The sequence below is a fragment of the Xenopus laevis genome, chromosome 6S (assembly GCF_017654675.1).
Source record: "Xenopus laevis strain J_2021 chromosome 6S, Xenopus_laevis_v10.1, whole genome shotgun sequence".
In the NCBI taxonomy this organism is placed as follows: domain Eukaryota; kingdom Metazoa; phylum Chordata; class Amphibia; order Anura; family Pipidae; genus Xenopus; species Xenopus laevis.
The window spans coordinates 4,054,151-4,076,234 of record NC_054382.1 but is presented as its reverse complement, the minus strand read 5'-3'; the positions used below and the strand labels follow the sequence as shown (position 1 = coordinate 4,076,234).

Genomic DNA, 22,084 nt, shown 5'->3' with positions numbered 1-22,084 from the left:
TAATATGTCATTCAATTTGATATAAACTATCTGTTGATTAAGTATTCATTTTTGGGGTATAGTTTTCCTTTAACTAGATATCGTGATGGGCGAATAAATTCATCTGGCATGAATTCACGGCCGGTTTCTGTGTTTTGCAGCCGGCGAATAAATTTGCGAATCTCCTACGAAAATTCACCGGTGAAAATTCGCCGGCATCAAATTCCAATTTTCGAAATTTTTTTGTGAAAATGTTCGAATTGCTAGATTTCTTCGTGAAAACTTTCTAATTGCTCACTTTTCTACTGAAAACTTTCGAATTGCTCGATTTTTTTTGTGAAAACGTTCGAATTGCTTGATTTTTTTTCCCGTGAAAACATTCAAATTGCTCGAATTTCTTGTGAAAATGTTTGAATTGCTTGATTTTTTTGTGAAAACTTTTGAATTGCACGATTTTTTAGTGAAAACATTTGAATTTCACAATTTATTCCCGAAAACTTTTGAATTTCACAATTTTTCCATGAACTTTTCGATTTCACGATATCGTGAATTTTTCACTGTTTGCGAATATTGGGGGGAATTCGCAAATTTTTCGGCAAAGCGAAACGGGAGAAATTTGCCCATCACTACTAGTTATTACTGGGTATCACAGCAAATTCTTTTTCAGGCCCTCGAAATGTTTAGCGGTTGACTTGTTTTACCAATATTTATTGAAACTGTGTATGAATTAGGACCTCATGGGGCCCCTATACCTCCTGGACCCCCCTGCAGCCACAGGGTCTGTTTCCTCTATAGTAACGCCACTGTCTATTGTCCTCAGCCACTTACAATGTGGGTGGGTGACTTTCTATTGATGTACCATGGATGGAGCAGAAGATGGTCCACAGCCTAATAACAATAGGTTCACAGAACCCATCCAGATACTGCTATTCTATATCATGCCTTAAATAATGTTTTCTATTGATACCTCTCTCTCTCTCTCTCTCTCTTCTCTCTCTCTCTCTCTCTCTCTCTCTCTCTAATAGGTAATATTGTTGGAATTTGCCAAATATTAGAACTCATTTTGAAAACCAATGCTGCAGAAATTCTAGTTGCCATATTTTGAATCCAACAATCATAACAAGGGTTGACACGCATATAATTACACAGGAACACCATTCAGAAACACACGGAGATCACAGGGTTGTTCAGCTCTGCATCCAATGAACCAATAAAATCACTGACCTACTCTTCCAAATGAGTTGTCCTCATTGCCTTTCTTATTGGGCATAAAATGCTTGAAAGTTGGACATGGGTCTCCTGCACCCAGTATTTATGGCACAAGGCTGCAGGCTGAGTTATACAGGGAACTTTGAGTATCACTCATGTATTATAAGAGATAATGTACCCCCTACTGTAAATGATAAGGATATTAGAAGTCACTGAGGGGTTGTTCTGTGACCATATAAAGGCACAAGGCTGCAGGCTGAGTTATACAGGGAACTCTGAGTATCACTCATGTATTATAAGGGATAATGTACCCCCTACTGTAAATGATAAGGATATTAGAAGTCACTGAGGGGTTGTTCTGTGACCATATAAAGGCACAAGGCTGCAGGCTGAGTTATACAGGGAACTCTGAGTATCACTCATGTATTATAAGGGATAATGTACCCCCTACTGTAAATGATAAGGATATTAGAAGTCACTGAGGGGTTGTTCTGTGACCATATAAAGACACAAGGCTGCAGGCTGAGTTATACAGGGAACTCTGAGTATCACTCATGTATTATAAGGGATAATGTACCCCCTACTGTAAATGATAAGGATATTAGAAGTCACTGAGGGGTTGTTCTGTGACCATATAAAGGCACAAGGTTGCAGGCTGAGTTATACAGGGAACTCTGAGTATCACTCATGTATTATAAGGGATAATGTACCCCCTACTGTAAATGATAAGGATATTAGAAGTCACTGAGGGGTTGTTCTGTGACCATATAAAGGCACAAGGCTGCAGGCTGGGTTATACAGGGAACTCTGAGTATCACTCATGTATTATAAGGGATAATGTACCCCCTACTGTAAATGATAAGGATATTAGAAGTCACTGAGGGGTTGTTCTGTGACCATATAAAGGCACAAGGCTGCAGGCTGAGTTATACAGGGAACTCTGAGTATCACTCATGTATTATAAGGGATAATGTAACCCCTACTGTAAATGATAAGGATATTAGAAGTCACTGAGGGGTTGTTCTGTGACCATATAAAGGCACAAGGCTGCAGGCTGAATGCATTTATAAAGGTATAGGGACTCAGCATGACTTTTAATGTCCTCATACCATAGGGATTTATTATTCCTTATAACAAGTTCCAGTCATGTTTCACAAATTACACCACTAAGGACCGTATATACATAAACATATATATAACAAGGTATAAATATGCGTCAGATATTATTTACAGAATATTCATGGCTTTTGTCTATTGCATTGAACACTGAATATTTTAATATTGATTGAGAGATTTTCAGTTGGCCAAAAGTCCAATATTTGAACAGGCCTTCCTTAGCAAATACAAAGGTTGCACATGCAGGATAATTTCTAACAGTGATCATAGAAAACAAACTGATATGTCTCTCAGATTTTCTTAATGAACCGCTCTGATTGGTTGCGGGGCCTCTCATAAATTCTACTTTTCTACTGGTCTGATTGGCAGTGGGTTAATTTTTATTCTGCCTAATTCAAGCTTGTGTGCACCCCAGTGAGTCCTTCATGGTCACAAGTAACAGCGGATTGGCCAAAAAGGGCATCTTTATTATGCAATATTATAAAACATAAACCAATATATAAAAAATAATTGGCGTTTCAGTGCTTTCAAATAATATACAAATCAGTGTGTATTAAGATAAAAGATTGATGTTGGAAGAGTTTTGTAGAATAATGATGGGGAGGACGTGCCAGAGGGATACATCAAGGACAGGGCGGCCATCTTTACACATATCATAAGCAGATTTCACATATTCAGTGCCAAGGGTTCACTTGTTCTTTGCTGTTGGCTTCCTTTCTAGGCTTGAGAGCTTGACCTCTATTAGCAGAGGCTTGCCTTTTATCCAAGGAACACATCTGGGCATAATCCACAGGGTTATTGTACTTTTTTATCTTTTTTTTTTTTTTACTACTGATTTGCCTAACTGAATTATTAAAGGGACTGGCTGCCTAATTTTAATTTATTTCACATATCGTTTATAATATCATACACAACCGCCTATAAAATAACTTGCTGAAGATGGTTTCTTGTATAAAGTTCTCCTAGTCATACTTTGTCAGTTTTTATGCAGTCAATCCCACCCCCTTATTTATTGACCAAACATTGTTGGAATAACCATGGTTTAAAGGAACCATAAAAAAAGTGTAGGAATACAAAGCATATTCTTATCATTTAAGTCATGATTCCTGCAACCTGGATATTTTGGTGGGAGACCAATTCCTATTGACCCAGGAAGGACTTACTGTGATGGCTCAATATAGTGATTCTTCCTCTTTGGACTTTTCCTTCAGAAGGGAGTGGATGTTGCTAGAGAGTCTTAGGAAGGAGGCTGGAGTAATGGCCTGAAGAAGAGAAACTACTTAGGGGGTAAACAAAGCCTTAGCAAAGTTGGGGCTAAAGGGACAACTCTTGAGATGGGTTCAAGGACTTTGTCCAAGGGAAGGACTTGTAGCACTGCACTCACTGTCAGACTGGGGTGACCAGGGCCAGGTTGGAGCTGCCACTTCGAGAACCCACCAACCCAGTCATGGTGGCCCACCCACGTTGAGACTGCTGTAGCCAAACCTTTTCTTTGCTTGGCGCTGATAACTTGAGGGCACCACAAACCGATCCCACCACAGATCTCAGGCAGCGGGCGTAGGGCAGCAGGGTCCATCAGGTGTCCTTCTAGTCCAACACTGACTCTGCTACTCTCCTGGTACTCTCCTGTTGGCCTATTCTTCCTATATCTTCCGATATAACTAGAAATGAAAAGACGTTTCCCTGTTTTACACACTTATTACTGATACTTTGTATACAGCGACATCCATTTGGAGGCCTTCGGTTCTATTGGGTTCTCCTACTTCCACACAGGTATCTCTGATTGCCATGTGGATGTAGACATAATAAATAAATATCTATAATCTTGATTGTAGTTTATAGTTACCAACCTTATGGTATTCCTGTGGTCTCACTTATCTATCCCCAGCCTCAGGTAGCAATGCATGACAAATTGAAATATGCTATTCACTGATTTATTGGATTGCCTAGTCCTGAACAAGGGTAGAGCAAAAACTGTCAGGCACAGCTGCCTACCATGGAACTGGGGAAGAGTAAGGGAAATATATCGATGGCAAATTATTAGCACCCACCTGTCACATCAGTCCCACCTAATGACAGATTGCTCAATGACACGGCAGCACTTGAGATGTTCTTCTGTACATTGCTTTCAATAATCAGTCTCATTCTCTCATTTTATCTGAAGAAGGTGCGTCAGTCACTGCTCAGTTGCTTCTGGCAATGTTCAGTCAAGTTGTCCCTGCCTAAACACAGGGGAGTCACACAATGGCTATTGTACCATAGTTAAAAGCAAAAAGGGCTTTCTTGTTGTAAAATAACTCTACAAATGGCAGAACAGAGTTCATTGTGAATAGCGTTCCATCTCATGTAGACTACACAGCCAAATATCCGGACACATTTTTTTTTTAACTAAAAAGTATCTCGACAGTCCCTCTAAAATGGAAAACTGTCTCTGGAAGTAATGCCACAACAAGAACTACATGTTGGCAGCATTTGTTTTATGAGTTGGTCAGCCATTGGCTGGAGAGGTTTAAAGGTCAACATTGGAGACTGGGGCAGTGGAAATGTGTCCATTGGAGTGATAATTGGTATAGAAGTTGCCAGGGCAACACTTACCTACCTTAATGAAACATCATGATGGTCACATTTGGTGCAGGAGAAATAATGGTATTGGGTTCCATTGAAACCAAAACTCAAGGCTTTGTCATACAATGTCATTCTTGACAATTCAATGATGGGTTTGGGGAAGGTTCTTTCCTGCTGCTGCACCACAATGGCCCCATGCACCATGACAGGTTTTACAGAATGGGATGGGAGGGGAAGAATTTGACTGGCGTGCTCAGAGCCCTCATCTGAACCCACGGGAACACATGTTAGATGAACTGGAACATTGTCTGTAAGCCATGCCTGATCGTTCAACATCATTTTCCAACCTCAATGATCCTTTTGTGGCTGTATGAAAGCAAATTCCAACATGTACCAACATCTAGTGGGAACCTTCTGAAGGAGCAAAGGGTGGACCTACTCCATATTAATCCCTTTGGTTTGAAAATGAGATGTTGGATAGGCATGTGTCCCACCCATACTTTTGACCATAAAGTATAATTTAGTTTGACGACATTTAGATGCTGAGTCACCCCAATTAAGTACCATCAGTAAACACAGAGACAACACTTGGGGGGTTATTTATCAAAGTCTGAATTTATCTCAATATCTTCTGCCACAAACTCCGATCAAATCTGCTTGGGTTTTTTTACGCTTATTTATTATTACATCTTCCTGAAAATTTGCTTTGCGGGAAAAAAATCCGATTTTTAATAATTTTTCGGACTTTTTCATCCGATTCTCATTTTTTCGTAGTTTTCACCTGAATACTTCGGTATTGCCCCAAACCCAGCGCACATCAAAAAAATCATTGGGACTTCTCCCATTGACTTATATGCAACCTCGACAGGTCTGAGATGCCGGATTTTCAGATTTAGACTTTTCCATCCTCGGGGTTTGATAAATTCCGAAAAAATCATAATTTTCAGATTTTATTAAAAAATTCATGAATTTTTCGTGATTTTTGCATACAGAGTTTAGTAAAAAAAAAAAACTTACAGTACAATGCCAACCGAGAGGTCTTTGATAGATATTCAGATGATTGTGTTAGGATTTAGTAACCCAGTTGCGGGTGCCATTCAGGAGATCGGTGAGTGAGGGAAACACGAGCAGCGGTGCCGGATGCGGCAAACGGGAGAGCACCTGCAGGAACCGCACTGGGAACTAACGCGGAAACAGGAGTCACGGCAGAAGTTAGTCGGGGACTGACCAGGACTAACACTATGAACGGTTAGGAGATTCGGGTAGCAGACTCGCGAGCAGCAACCTTGTTTGCTGAATAACCACTTGTACTGGCAACTGGCCCGCATGCACATGGGCTCTAAGTAAGAGTAAGCCAGTTGCAACCTCTCATTTAACTCCTGCTTTACTGGAGTGAGTTCCTAACAGATTGCTAGAACTTGATATAGTTTCAAAATAGTCAAATCATTGCACAGTAACATATTTCTCTGGTTCTCCTGATACCATCAGCCTATGGTGTGAGCCCTTGTACGACAGCAGTCTTCTTCACTTCTGATCCTGTAGAGAAGTTAGGGTGATGACCGATGGTCCAGGAATAAGCAACCAGTGGTCCAGGAATAAGCAACCAGTGGTCCAGGAATAAGCAACCACTGGACCAGGAAGAAGCAACCAGTGGTCCAGGAATAGGCAACCACTAGACCAGGAATAAGCAACCAGTGGTCCAGGAATAAGCAACCAGTGGTCCAGGAAGAAGCAACCAGTGGTCCAGGAATAAGCAACCAGTGGTCCAGGAATAAGCAACCAGTGGTCAAGGAATAAGCAACCAGAGGTCCAATAATAGGCAACTACTGGTCAGGGAATAGTCAACCTTTGTCACTCCAGATCTTCTAGAATGCAGTAAATACATAAAATACATCTTGCAGACCATATCAATATGGCTGAATGGTGGGCATTGTTATTCTCGTCTTGTGGCTTCTCCATATTATTTGAGTCCCAGACATTCTTCATGTTCAGTATTGTTTTTTTTTATAATCCTGAGCATATTCTTTTATTACTATGGATTTATAAAATACCAACCAATTACCCAATGCTACATCATTAATATTGTATATTTAGTGTGGAGAATGGAACTCTTGGATCGGAGGCCCCCCCCCCACGCATTTTTCTTCCCCCCACAACATTCCTGTGGAGAGCTGGACTAAAAAACAGACGGATGAATGGGAGAGGGAGTAAAAAAGACCCGATGCAAAGAAGGATCATTCAGCTTGAAGCAATTACCGATCCATTGCTGCTTTTCCTCTGCCATAAACCTATTTTGACTCAGGGTTTGTTTAACTCTGCGGGAGGAGGTTGAGAGGGAATGTGGAGGCTGTCATTACGCCCAGTAACAAAAGTCAGTGTATTTCTCTGCTCAGGCTATTTTTAAGATGTGCCACCCTTGAAGCATTAGTGTCAATTCAAAGCTACACGGTGTGGGCACATTCCGCCCAAACCACAGAGGGGGGTGAGAGCATTGCCCGTCCTCTGCACACAGTTCCTTGGATCCCTGACCACAGAACTGAAGGCTCAATTTCACAAATACACACGCTGCTCCATCCAAAGAATAAACAGGGGCAAGCAATTCGGCTGCACACTGTGAGTAGTCTATTTGGCCAGTTAATGGCACTGTAATTAAACTAATTTAATTTTATGGTACACAACGTGCTGCTCCTCATTCACAAAGAACCCCAATATTATTTTTAACAAGCGAAAGCTTTGCAAACAGAAGAAGGCAGGGATTAATCAATTAAGGCCAGGCACAGATGAATTGGGTTATTGAAATGGAATTTGTGGATAGTTTAGTTAATAAAGATTTATATGTATTTGGCTACAAAGAAACTCAGGGCTGGGAGATGAACATCACTGAGCAGCCGTGAGTCCTACAGAATATTGACCTCACTATAAAGACCATATGGAAAAGTAATGTCTACATTATTTTATATTCAACCAAAACTATGGGCCTGTGTGATGTAATTCTGCCATCAAAGAAATAATATCCCTTCCTATTCTGGTTCTCTGGCAATGTATAACCCTGCCGTTGTCTCCAGTTGGGCCTCCTTGATGGAGCTCATGCAATTGCCTTGGCTTAAACTACAAAACTCATCACCTCTGTCATAAACAACTCTTTAGTCTAAACCAGTCATCTCTGGTCTTGAGGTTCATAATCAGCACTTTGGGTACCATAGGGTGGAACACAGAGCAGATATGGAGTGAGGCAACATCAAAGAAAAGGCTGAGGTCACAACCAGAGGGTCAACCAAAGCTGGTCAGGAAGCTGGTTGAAGAAAGGAATAGGAATTGTACAAAACCTGGACAGAAACATCAGATACCCTTGATTATTGGCCAATAAGAATGAAGGGAAGTGGAACTAAATGTTTAGCTTTAAAGGAGTAGAGTAAATAAACTTTAGAATTCTGAAACCATCTACAATTGTTCTTTATTTTCTAATGGTTTTGTAAAGGTTCCTTCAGCAGCTCTCTAATTTGGAATTTCTACACATGGCAGTGGACGGGCAGCATGAGGGTCGGCCTGGGGTAGAATGAGGGCAGGGATGGGACAGAATTAGGGTTGACACCTTTCCTCACAAGAGGCGGGGCTGTGATGTAGCAGAGGTGGGGCATGACATAGAGGGGCGTGATGTGGTGTAGAGGGGAGTGGCTATGACATGGCGATCACTGTGATAATCTCAAGGAATCCTGCCCGGTTTACCTAATTTGGACAACTGGGCAGGCAGTTTTGGAAAACCATAGACAGAAAAGGGTGAGGCTGGAGTAGGCATGGCCAAGATGCAACCCTACAGATCTGGGTTGGTTTCCCTGTTAAAACTGTAATTTTGGTTGAATTGAATTGAAACGAGACAATTGTGTTTTTTTTTTTTATTTACCTTTTTATTTTGCATGTTTCTAGTTTGGAATGGTGGTATTGTGTTGCTAGGGTATCCTTTCCTTAGCAACCTGGCAATATAAATCTGTTCAGAATGCTCTTCTGCCCTAACCCTAACAGTATTATATTGTTTAGAGTTTTTAAAATATTTTGGCAGTTTTTACACTTCTAAGATAATATATTTTTCAACAGAAAATTAAGTTAGCGAGAAGAGGAAAGTCTTGTGATGTTGCTCTTCTCAGAAAACAAAGTGACAGTGACAACTGACAGCTGTTAATGCAGTGCTCATTATTCATTCTTTGCATTGATCTTACAGGCATATCTGGGGTTATTGCAACGCTAAGTTGCACTGATTTACAGCACCATCTGTTCAGAATAAGACACAGTAATCGCAGACACAAGAGCACACTTAACGTAATATTTATAATGTCAAAATACATATTCCGAAAATGGTTTCATGTCTCTATTGCAGCTGAAAGCTTTTTCTGCACTGCTGGTTGCTACAATGTAGCAGGTGTCAGCCATGCAGGACAGTTATTATCAGCTGGTTTCATGGTTTCTGGAGTCAGAACCAACAGTGTAGAAAGGGACTGACAAACACTGCAACAAACAAACAAGTTGCTTAGAGTTACATATTCTTAGGATTACATGGCCTTTTACCAGAATTTGTCCTTTAAATGAGTCATTTTTGGGTAAATAACACACAGTTTCTCGAAACAACTCACAGATACAAAGCACTTCACTCAGCTCTTTCATAGCGGGGGGTCTGTTAACCATTTCCCAAAATAGCTTTAGGTTTGGTTCTTCAGCACCGACCCGGCTCCTTGTTTCCCATAAAGTCCCTTTACATGGGAGCTGAGGCCTGTGGGAGCTGGCAGTTCTCCTGTTGTTTTTATATTCAGCTATTAAAGTCTGTTTTTAATCCAAGGTTTGTACCGCCGGCGCATCAGAATCTCCCACACAGGTTAAATACAGTCACGGCGGTGGGTTCCAAAAAGACCACTTGCAACGATGGGTGACAGAGGGTGGTCTGACTGCCGCCTCGGGCCCCACAGGAAACAGAAGTGTCAAGCCTGGAAAATTCTAAACTGTTTTTGGATGTTCATATGATGCCGTCCTGTTGTTGTGCTCATAAAGTCTTAGAAAGTACAGTGTGTATCTTATCGGGCACAGACTATTACTATAAAGTGCCAAGCAGCACACGATGGAAATAGTGTTTTTTATTTTTATTATAGAGAAATGAGAGCAGAGCAGACAGTAACCCTTCCAACACTTTCCTCTTGTCTCTATATATTAGGTACCTATCTAGTGTTACCAATCCCTATTTCTGTAGGGAAATGAGAGAGAGCAGACAGTAACCCTTCCAACACTTTCCTCTTGTCTCTATATATTAGGTACCTATCTAGTGTTACCCAATCCCTATTTCTGTAGGGAAATGAGAGAGAGCAGACAGTAACCCTTCCAACACTTTCCTCTTGTCTCTATATATTAGGTACCTATCTAGTGTTACCAATCCCTATTTCTGTAGGGAAATGAGAGAGAGCAGACAGTAACCCTTCCAACACTTTCCTCTTGTCTCTATATATTAGGTACCTATCTAGTGTTACCAATCCCTATTTCTGTAGGGAAATGAGAGAGAGCAGACAGTAACCCTTCCAACACTTTCCTCTTGTCTCTATATATTAGGTACCTATCTAGTGTTACCAATCCCTATTTCTGTAGGGAAATGAGAGAGAGCAGGCAGTAACCCTTCCAACACTTTCCTCTTGTCTCTATATATTAGGTACCTATCTAGTGCTACCAATCCCTATTTCTGTAGGGAAATGAGAGAGAGCAGACAGTAACCCTTCCAACACTTTCCTCTTGTCTCTATATATTAGGTACCTATCTAGTGTTACCAATCCCTATTTCTGTAGGGAAATGAGAGAGAGCAGACAGTAACCCTTCCAACACTTTCCTCTTGTCTCTATATATTAGGTACCTATCTAGTGTTACCAATCCCTATTTCTGTAGGGAAATGAGAGAGAGCAGACAGTAACCCTTCCAACACTTTCCTCTGTCTCTATATATTAGGTACCTATCTAGTGTTACCAATCCCTATTTCTGTAGGGAAATGAGAGAGAGCAGGCAGTAACCCTTCCAACACTTTCCTCTTGTCTCTATATATTAGGTACCTATCTAGTGCTACCAATCCCTATTTCTGTAGGGAAATGAGAGAGAGCAGACAGTAACCCTTCCAACACTTTCCTCTTGTCTCTATATATTAGGTACCTATCTAGTGTTACCAATCCCTATTTCTGTAGGGAAATGAGAGAGAGCAGACAGTAACCCTTCCAACACTTTCCTCTTGTCTCTATATATTAGGTACCTATCTAGTGTTACCAATCCCCATTTCTGTAGGGAAATGAGAGAGAGCAGACAGTAACCCTTCCAACACTTTCCTCTTGTCTCTATATATTAGGTACCTATCTAGTGTTACCAATCCCTATTTCTGTAGGGAAATGAGAGAGAGCAGACAGTAACCCTTCCAACACTTTCCTCTTGTCTCTATATATTAGGTACCTATCTAGTGCTACCAATCCCTATTTCTGTAGGGAAATGAGAGAGAGCAGACAGTAACCCTTCCAACACTTTCCTCTTGTCTCTATATATTAGGTACCTATCTAGTGTTACCAATCCCTATTTCTGTAGGGAAATGAGAGAGAGCAGGCAGTAACCCTTCCAACACTTTCCTCTTGTCTCTATATATTAGGTACCTATCTAGGAAATAAGAGCAGAGCAGACAGTAACCCTTTTCTCTTGTCTCTGTCTCTATATATTTGGTACCTAGCAAATTCTTAAAACTCTCAAAAACTGGCTATAAGATGGTATGGGTGAAAGAACCTGGCATGTAAAATGGTGTTACCTGCACAGGCTTTTTGGTAGAGTGTAGAGAAAACATTATCACTAGTGATGGCGAATTTGCGCGATTCACTGCCGACAAAAAAATTTGCGAAACGCCCGCAAAAATTTGCTGGCTAAAATTCGACGGTGTCGAAAAATTTTCGGAAAAAAATGGACGCCGGTGTCGAAAAAGTGGAAGCCGGAGCCATTTCGCAGATTTTTTGCCGTTTCGCGAATTTCGCGGGAAATTTTCAAATTTTTCGGCGAAACAAAACGGCGCAAATTCGCCCATCACTAATTATCACTTAAAGATAAAAGTGTGATATCTATAAAGTTCAATGTGTGCATGTTAAATTCAAAGGTGAATTTTAGATTGAGATCATTACCATTGATGTGGGAAATAAACTCTTGAAAGAGTGACCAAACTAATAGAATATCATCTATATAGCGGCCATAATAGATGATAGATTCTTTGTATGTGTTTGAATCATGAAAAATGACCTGATCCTCCCACAGCCAAGGTTCAAGTTTGCAAAGGAGGGAGCAAACGTAGCACCCATTGCTGTGCCGCAGCATTGAAGATACTATTTCTGATCAAACAGACAATAGTTGTGTGAGAGCAAGAACAAAACACAATCCAAAATAAAAATGATACTGTTGTTGTCATACAAACTGTATCGGTAAAGGTGATACTAAGGGGCAGATTTATCAAGGGTCGAATTTCGAATTTGAAAAACGTCGAAATTCGAATTCAAAAAGACCAAATAAAATTATATCGAAGTTTTTTTTGGCCAAATTGGTCAATTTTTGATTGAATTCGAATGGTATGAATCGAAGTAATAGTGCATTCGAATGGAACGATTCGAAGTTTTTCCCAGAAAAAAAACTAACTGACTCCAGATAGGTTCTAGGAGGTCCCCCATTGGCAATTTGGCAGGTTTTAGATGGCGAATGGTCGAAGTCAAATTTTTAAAGAGACTCAAAACTTTAAAATTCAAATTTTCAAATTTTTTTCAAATTCAAATCGAATTAGCTTGAAATTAGATTTTTTTTTAATTAGAATTTTCACTTTGACCTTAATGAGCATAATGCCTACATTTTGAGGTATGCAAGAGTGAGTTAACATCAATTGAGGCCCACTTAAAGCCAGGTTGCCAGTTAAATAGTTCAAAGCTATGTAACACATGACTTCTATCTCTTAAATAACTTGGAAGCCTTAAAACTAAGGGTTGTAGAAAGTGATCTATTCAATCACAAAGTCTTTCACCTAAGGAACCAATCTCTGCAACAATCAGTCTACCCAAAGTAAAAAGAGGGAACCTACTAATCAGCTCCATTTCTCAGGGGCATCACCAGGCTGCTGTATAGGGACTGTTACAAAGCAGCAGTGGAATCCCACAAAAGGGGTCACACATGCTGCTTTTTATTCAGCAGCTCTCCAGTTTGCAATTTCAGAAAATTCCCCTAGCAACCATGCATTGATTTGAATAAGAAACTAAATATGAATAGGAGAGGCCTGAATAGAAAGATAAGTAATAAAAAGTAGTAATACCAATACATTTGTAGCTTTACAGAGCATTTGTTTTTAGATGGGCCCAATTTCCAGTGACCCCAATTTGGAAGCTGGAAAGAATCAGAGGAAAAAGGCAATTCATTTAAAAACGATAAAAAATAAATAATGAAGACCAATTGGAAAGTTGCTAAGAAGTGTCCATTCTATGACATACTAAAATTAACTGAAATGTGTACCAGATGGAAACAGTAGAGTGAGGTGCTGACAGTAAGGCTAGACGAGACAGTAGAACATTATGATCCCACTAAGACATGATAGAGACAGTAGGACAAGGTGGTGACAGTAAGTCCAGATGGAGTTGTTAAAAAATTACCGTGACAGTAAGTCAAGATGGAGACAGTAGGGCAAGATGTAGACAGTAGACCAAAATGGGGACAGTAGGGCAATATGAGGACAGTAGGGCAAGGTGGTGACTGTAAGTCCAGATGGAGACACCAGAACATTATGATACTGGTAAGACATAATAGAGACATCAGGACAAGATGGTGACAGTGATTACAGATGGATATGTAGAATATTATGATGGCAGTAAGACATCATAGAGACAGTAGGACAAGGTGCTGACAGTAGAGTGAGGTGGTGACAGTAAGGCCAGATATAGACAGTAGAACATTATGATGCCAGTAAGACATGATAGATACAGTAGGACAAGGTCGTGACAGTAAGGACAGATGGAGACAGTAGAACATTATGATGCCAGTAAGACATGATAGAGACAGTGGGACAACATGGTTACAGTAAGTCCAGGTGGAGATGTTAAAAAATGACGGTGACAGTAAGTCAAGATGGAGACAGTGGGGCAAGATGGAGAGAGTAGGGCAAGATAGTGACAGTAGGGCAAGATATTAAAAGTAGGGCAAGATAGAGACAGTAGGGCAAGATGGAGGCAGTAGACCAAAATGGGGACAGTAGGGCAAGATGGGGACAGTAGGGCAAGGTGGTGACAGTAAATCCAGATGGAGACAGTAGAACATTATGATACTGATAAGACAAAATAGAGACAACACATGGTGACAGTAAGTACAGATGGAGATAGTAGAATATTATCATGCCTTTAAGACATTATAGAAACAGTAGGGCAAGATGGTGACAATAAATCACAAAAAATATATGGCCCCTGTGATTATTGACCAGTAATTACTTTATAAAGAGTTTAAGGAACAATTTTGAGACACATTCTGTCCAAAACCCTCAAAATGACCATAGGAATTTCTGACCTTGGAAACCATATTTGTAAGGTCCCTGCTGTGTCAGCGTTGCGCCCTGGTCGGTGTGGTCGCAGGTGCAGTAATCAGGCAACTGATGTGCGCCTGCGCGCCGCATCGAATGCGGGCGACGGACGCCGGCGCGGAGGCGCGGGCGACGGTCGCTGGCGCCGGGGCGTGCGCGACGCAACGGACGCGCGCGACGTAGCGGACGCGCGCGACGTAACGGACGCGCGCGACGGACGCACGTAACGGACGCGGTCTGATGACGTCAGTTGGCGCCAAACTAGCGCTATTTAAACCTGCTCCAGTCTCTGCTCTGTGCCTGGTTATTAGGTTTATAACTGAAACCCTAGCGTTGATACCTTCCTGTCGATATTGTGTTTGACCCCTGCCTGTTCCTGGACTCTGATTCTTGCTTGTTGCCTAGACCTTCTGCCTGTTTACCGTTGACGATTCTCGCTGCCTGCCTTGACCCGGATATCCTGACTACGCCTTGCCTGATCCTTCTGTACCTCGTTTAGTCTCACTGGCTACTCTCCACACCCCTGCTCCCCGTTTCCAACCTCGGGTGAGTTAGCGGGTGTGTGAGGCGCTTGTGGTTCATTGTCTTCTGTTCCTACTCCTTCTACGTCTGGATCATACTGGTAAGCCTGACATTATAACCAGGCCATGGATCCAGCTGAAGGGGCTTCACCGCTTACCGTACTCATCCAACAGATGTCGGAATTGACACAAGCAGTGAGGGAGCTTCAGAGCGGATATACCCAGATGCAATCCCAGCTGAGGGCCCAACCATCCACCGCAAGCCAATCCACTGTAGCTGCTACCACTTCTGTTGGTCCCACTGAGGTACAAGTTCTCACCTCCGAAATCTCGGAACCTAAAGTTGCTTTTCCCGAAAAATTCTCTGGGGATCGGAAAGCCTTCCGTAATTTCAGGAGCAGCTGCAAACTCCTTTTTTCTCTGAAACCTCACACATACCCCGATGAGAACACACGAGTAGGGGTTATTATTACTTTTCTGTCCGGAGAACCCCAGACCTGGGCCTTTCGTTTAATGGATCGACGGAGCCCTGTATTAGCTTCTGTGGACACTTTTTTTGATGCCATGGCGATTCTCTATGACGACCCTCATAGAGTCTCCACCGCTGAAGCCGCCCTTCATGCTCTCAAACAGGGAACTCGTCCTGCGGAGGACTATACGCTTGAGTTCCGGCAATGGTCCGAAGATACGGATTGGAATCCTGCGGCCCTTAAGCACCAATATCGTTTGGGTCTTTTCCCTGAACTGAAAAACGAGCTCGCTCGTACAGGAATTCCAGACACGCTGGAGGGTCTCATCACTCTTGCCATTCAGCTCGACCAGAGACTCAGAGAGCGCAGAGAAGAGGAGAAAGCCGAAAAGGCTGGCCTGATACCTCATACCTGGGTTGTACCTACCGCCCCTCCTCCAGTCCAAGTACCTTTTCCCTTGCCTTCCTCTGCTTCAGATTCGTCCTCGGAACCGATGCAAATTGGAGCCATCAGGTCTGCCCTCACTGCGGAAGAACGCCTTCGTCGCCGCAGATTAAACCTTTGCCTCTACTGTGGCCAGGCCGGTCACTTACTAAGGAGCTGCCCAACCCGTCCTACGGGTAAAGACTTTTTTAGTAAAGACTTAAAATGTTGTAACAAACCAGTACCTTTACTGACAGTCTCTCTCTTTCTGCAGTGGGGAAGTCAAACAGCAAAACTCCAAGCCATCCTTGATTCCGGAGCAAGTGGCTGTTTCATGGACAGTACGATCGTTTCCCAACTCCAGATTCCTCTCCAACCTAAGAAGAATCCCATTTCCCTTCGGGTGGCTGATGGTTCCTTAATTACTTCGGGCCCAGTGGTGCAAGAAACCATTCCTCTTTTTGTTTCCCTCAATAAAAAGCATTCGGAAATGATGAATTTAGATGTGGTCACGTCTCCTCTTTTTCCTGTCATTTTGGGGTTGCCATGGTTACAAAAACATAATCCATCCATCAATTGGGCCACAGGGGAAATAACCTTTCTTTCGCAATTTTGTCAATCTAAATGTAGATTCGAAAGTTATCCTTCTTCTAGTCAAGTTTGTTCGTTATCCTCCTCATCCGAAGTTCTTCAAATTCTTCCTCAAAGCTATCGGGAGTTCGCAGATGTGTTCAACAAGAAAGGTGCCGATTCTCTACCCCCTCATCGCATCTATGATTGCCCAATTAATCTTTTGCCCGGTTCCCAAGTACCCTTTGGTCGTATTTACCCGTTGTCCGAACCAGAACTAGCTGAACTTCGCTCATATCTTGATGAAAATTTGGCCAAAGGTTTTATTCGTCAATCTTCTTCTCCAGCCGGGGCAGGGATATTCTTTGTCGAAAAGAAAGATCACTCATTAAGACCCTGTATTGATTATAGAGACTTGAACAAAATAACGATCAAAAACCGATATCCTCTTCCTTTAATTCCAGAGTTATTCCAACGCTTAACGGAGGCCAAGATTTTTTCTAAGTTGGATCTGAGGGGAGCATATAACCTGGTCAGGATACGTGAGGGAGACGAGTGGAAGACGGCGTTTCGTACTCGCTACGGCCACTTCGAATATCTGGTGATGCCGTTCGGCCTTTGCAACGCTCCCGCAACATTCCAGCATTTTGTCAATGACATTTTTCGGGACTTTCTTGACATTTTTGTTATAATTTATCTGGATGACATTTTAATTTTTTCTAGTTCCTTAGATGAACACAGGATCCATATGAGGAGGGTTCTTGCTCGCCTTCGCACTCACCAACTCTATGCCAAAATTGAAAAGTGCATTTTTGAGCAGTCCTCTGTTGAATTTCTAGGATTCTTTATTTCTCCTCTAGGCATCCAGATGGATTCAAAGAAGATCTCGGCAATCCTCGACTGGCCAGCTCCCACATCCAGGAAGGCAGTTCAACGCTTTATTGGTTTCGCAAACTTCTACAGGAAGTTTATTAGAGGTTTCTCTCAGACTATTCTACCAATAACAGAGCTGACTCGCATGAATAAGAAATTTTTTTGGTCCTCTCAAGCCCAAGTATCTTTCGAAAACTTAAAGAAACTTTTCACATCAGCTCCTATCCTTTGTCATCCTGATTTATCCTTACCATTTGTTCTGGAAGTCGATGCCTCTGAAGTTGCGGTGGGCGCTGTTTTGTCCCAAAGATCTGGGATCCAAGAGGAGCTCCATCCAGTAGCTTTTTTTTCCCGTAAAATGGCAAAATGTGAATGCAATTACGATGTGGCCGATCGGGAACTACTCGCTATTAAACTGGCACTGGAGGAGTGGCGGTATCTTCTGGAAGGTTCCAAGCACCCTATTCTTATCTTCACCGACCACAGAAACTTGGAGTACCTTCGTTCCGCCAAGAGACTGAGACCAAGACAAGCGAGGTGGGCTCTTTTCTTCATGAGGTTTAATTTCCACCTTACCTATCGGCCTGGATCTAAGAATACTAAAGCCGACGCCTTATCCCGTATGTTTACCCTCGATGACGAAATACCTTCTTCTCCTGAAACCATCCTGAAATCCAACAATTTCCTTTTACTACAGCCGACCCTTCTTAAACAGATCCAGAACGCTTCCAAGTCCATCATGGAACCAGCCCTCGTTCCTAAGGGAGGATTTCTTCTTCTAAAAGACAAGATTTTTGTTCCTGAGGAGATGCGGTTGGAGGTTCTTAAAAGTATACACGACTCCAAATTGGCCGGACATCCAGGGGTCAAGAAGACTATTATCGCAGCTAAAAGATCGTTCTCTTGGCCAGGATTAGCCAAAGATTGCTTCCAATTCGTTTCTTCATGTGAAATTTGTGCCAGATCTAAAGACTCTCATTCTAAACCCTTTGGCCTTCTTCAACCCCTTCCTGTCCCTTCCCGTCCCTGGAGCTCTGTTTCGTTGGACTTTATCTCGGAATTACCACAGTCTGATGGATGTTCTACCATAGTGGTATTTATTGACCGTTTGACCAAGATGGCTCATTTCAAGTCCTTGCCCAAGCTCCCTTCCGCTTCCGAAACTGCAGACGTTTTTATCAAGGAAGTTGTTAGGCTCCATGGTCTTCCGCAGGAGGTGATATCGGATCGAGGCCCACAATTCACATCTCAGTTCTGGAAAACCTTGTGTGGCGCCCTTCAAATTTCTGTTTCCCTTTCTTCAGCCTTTCATCCTCAATCCAACGGCCAGACGGAACGAACCAACCAGACTTTAGAACAATATCTGAGGTGCTACTCTTCTCATCTTCAAGACAACTGGGCAAACCTTCTACCTCTTGCTGAATTCGCTTACAATAATGCTCACCATTCATCCATTAACCAGTCTCCTTTCTTTGCTAATTATGGTCTCCACCCTTTAACCTTTCCTTCTTCTATAGTGGCTGATATTCTGGTTCCCGCAGTTCAAGACCGCCTCAACTTCCTAACAGACAATTTTCGGAAACTGCAAGAGAACATGTCCAAGGCCCAGAAGAATTTCAAGTTATACGCTGATCGGAGACGGAATAAAGACCCAGAGTTCAAGGTGGGTGATCGAGTCTGGTTGTCTACTATTAATCTTAAGTTATCTTCTCCCAGCAGGAAGCTCGGCCAACGTTTCCTGGGTCCTTTTTCTATTGTTCGTCAAATTAATCCTGTGGCCTTTCAGTTAAAGCTTCCTGCTTCTTGGCGTATTCATCCGGTGTTCCATTCGGCTCTCCTGAAATCTGCTTCCACCTTCCAGTTTCCAGGTCGTACGACTCCTCCTCCTCTCCCAGTTCTAGTGGATAATCAAGAGGAATTCGAGGTCGAAAAAATTCTGGACTCTCGTATTAGAGGCAGGCAAGTACAATACTTGGTGGGATGGAAGGGCTATGGCCCTGAAGAGAATTCCTGGGAGCCAGTCAAGAACATTCACGCTCCAGATCTGTTGAAAAAATTTCACGAAGAGCATCCTAACAAGACCGCTGGTTGTCGTGTCCTGAGGCCACTCCTTGATGGGGGGCAATGTAAGGTCCCTGCTGTGTCAGCGTTGCGCCCTGGTCGGTGTGGTCGCAGGTGCAGTAATCAGGCAACTGATGTGCGCCTGCGCGCCGCATCGAATGCGGGCGACGGACGCCGGCGCGGAGGCGCGGGCGACGGTCGCTGGCGCCGGGGCGTGCGCGACGCAACGGACGCGCGCGACGTAGCGGACGCGCGCGACGTAACGGACGCGCGCGACGGACGCACGTAACGGACGCGGTCTGATGACGTCAGTTGGCGCCAAACTAGCGCTATTTAAACCTGCTCCAGTCTCTGCTCTGTGCCTGGTTATTAGGTTTATAACTGAAACCCTAGCGTTGATACCTTCCTGTCGATATTGTGTTTGACCCCTGCCTGTTCCTGGACTCTGATTCTTGCTTGTTGCCTAGACCTTCTGCCTGTTTACCGTTGACGATTCTCGCTGCCTGCCTTGACCCGGATATCCTGACTACGCCTTGCCTGATCCTTCTGTACCTCGTTTAGTCTCACTGGCTACTCTCCACACCCCTGCTCCCCGTTTCCAACCTCGGGTGAGTTAGCGGGTGTGTGAGGCGCTTGTGGTTCATTGTCTTCTGTTCCTACTCCTTCTACGTCTGGATCATACTGGTAAGCCTGACAATATTAGTTTCATGGGCCTTTAAGAACACTTTCTAATCTTGGGGGAAAAAATAATATGAAAGCAACTGCTATCTGTAATTAAAGGAAGGCTGAAACGAGATTACCTTTATGAATGTTGAGTTGTGGCTGGCACAATGTCCGCCTGTTCCCTGTGCCGAGTAGGGGACATATATTTCTAACTTCTCATTACTAAATTGAGAACAGGTCGGCCACTATCTAAAGGAGGTTTATAAGCCAATTAAAGGGCAGAATGTAATCAGGCTGTTCTGCATTATGGAAATTACAGACTTCCTTCGCTTCAGTTAACATGAGGTTATCTAAGGTAAATGCTCTTATTAACAAACACGCTCGTAATCCTTCGTCCTTGTTCTAGAAAGCCGTCTTTTGAATGCGTTGGGGGAACTGAAAATGGACAACATCATTGTATACGTTGTTTAGGCAGAAATATCAGAATTCTGAAATATCAGAATTTGGCCATTTTGCCTTAATGCAATTCCCAGAAAACTGGGGTCACCAAAGTCAACGCTGGTGAGTAAAATCATTCTTTTATCCTCTATTGTTTGATAATATTTGGAATTCAGAACCCTCTGATGTAAAATAAGTTTAATATATGAATTACTTATAGTTAAGCCTTCTCTGTAGATGCACAGTGCACTATAAACTCTACAGAGAAAATGAATAAGAAACCAAGGTCCCCACACTGGGATTCATCACAAGGTATAAAACAATCCCCTCAGGAACATTTCCAATTAGATGGGGTTGATGCTGAGTGTGGCTTGTGTATGTGACTTGCCTTGGCCAAGCCTCAATGGAAGACATGTTGAAGATAGTGATTCTATCGATGATACTCTTTAGCAAGTTACAGACTCTGCTTTACATCCAATTATTCACAGCCAGAGTTGTAAAATGGTGATAAAAACTTCTTAGAGTGGAGCGATTGGAATGAAGCTGTTTGACACAAAGACCAAGTCCTACTTTGGCATCATGGAAGACCAATAAGCAAGTTGTCCGAAGATGACAAAAGAAGAAAACCATTCGGATATTCTGTTCTTCTGAGATAAAGATGGATGGGGACAATCAAGGTTTACCATGCTGAGTAAGAAGTGAAGTGAAACCTGTTCCTCAAGTGAGAGAGAACTGTAACATCAATTATGTCCCATAGTGAGAAGAAAGTAGAGCAGCAATACTGTCCATAGTGAGAAAGGCATTTCATTGGAACCATAATGTTAAGGAATCTTAATGAACCAGTCTGCAATTTAAAGTCTAAGCTCCATTGACTCTATAGCTGTCTGTCCACAAGCTGCATCACTGGAACTCTCAATAGCAGGACAACATACTCTAGACATATATGATGACTCACACCTGTATGGAGGATCTGCTGTACCATGAAGCAGAATGAATCTGTTATATTTGTGAGTATATTGGCTAAAATCAGGATGATTTTATTCAACCCGGGTTTTTTCCTGACTTGAGCTAGATTGAAAGTGTTTTCACTTGCAGGTTTTTTTAGGTTTCTTGTAGCTTTAATGCTTCAATGTCACTCCCACTGCCAAAATGAGTAAGTTTCAGGACACAGGGACAGAGCTAGATCTCAGTAATTGTATCCCAAACAGCCCGTGTAGAAAGAAAGGTTACCACCAGTGGAGCTCAAGACAACTTTAGAATATAGCGGCTATTTTCATTTAGAGTAGGGGTTCCCAACCTTTTTTAATCATGAGCCATATTCAAATGTAAAATGTGAAGTTGGAGAGCAACACAAACATGGAAAAAGTTCATTGAGGTGCCAAGGGAGTGCTGTGATTGGCTATTTAGTCACCCCTAGGTGAACTGAAAGCCTACAGGAGGCTCTACTTGGAAGGCCTCCAAGCCTGGAATTAAAAAATAGGCTCCTGCTTTGAGGACACTGAGAGCAATATCCATGGGGTTGGTAAACAGCTTATTGCTCATGAGCTACAGGTTAGGGATCACTGATTTAGAGGAACAATATTTCAAGAAGAAGAAGGAGAGAACTCAAA

At 42.5% G+C, this 22,084-nt stretch overlaps 1 protein-coding gene across 1 annotated transcript in view; it reads left to right on the top strand.

Moving 5' to 3' along the window:
* myl3.S (myosin light chain 3 S homeolog) overlaps positions 1-1,216 on the top strand; it is a gene marked incomplete in the record, with an annotated part of 28,845 nt that extends 27,629 nt beyond the window's left edge. Inside the window, 1 exon segment of the mRNA NM_001089150.1 lies at positions 1,005-1,216.
* Positions 1,217-22,084: the final 20,868 nt, after the last annotated feature.